Source organism: Camelina sativa, chromosome 7, assembly GCF_000633955.1.
Source record: "Camelina sativa cultivar DH55 chromosome 7, Cs, whole genome shotgun sequence".
NCBI lineage: Eukaryota > Viridiplantae > Streptophyta > Magnoliopsida > Brassicales > Brassicaceae > Camelina > Camelina sativa.
Window position 1 is genome coordinate 6,468,048 of NC_025691.1, and position 614 is coordinate 6,468,661.

Consider the following 614-nt stretch of genomic DNA (forward strand, 5'->3'; position numbering starts at 1 on the left):
CTTAAGAAAAGGAAATCTTATCTAGAAAAAGGAAATTATTGCATGCATGCTAGTTCCTATCTAGGTTTGTTGTTCATGCATATTAAGCCACGAAATTGAGTAGAATAAAGGCATGTTTCGGTCTCAAATACCGCATGACCTAAGTTCGAAATTATAAGTAAAGGCAAGGCATGTTTCGGTCTCAAATACCGAATGACCTAAGACTAAAATGATTCCATTGTTCGGTCTTAAACACCGCATGGCATGATCCAAATAAATTACATGGTTCGGTCTTAAAAACCGCATGATATAATAGGGTGCATGTTTTGTAAAATCAAAGTACCTATGTGAGTGTCTTAAGGATGATAATGGTTGCACTAAAAGAATAAATGTAAGGCAATTTTGCATACACACCATCACCTTGCTGAGAGTCTCAAGGACCAAGTACCATACCATTGAGAATCTTATTGACCTTTGGACAGAGTTGAAAAACAATATGGACACCAATAGATGGTGCTCCTACCAAAGGCTCAATTCGAAAAACCTAAGGATCCAGGAATTCCAATCCATGGATGAGTATAACTCAGAGCTTTTAAGATTGTCTCAATCCTAAGGTTGTGTGGTACTGAAGTCAC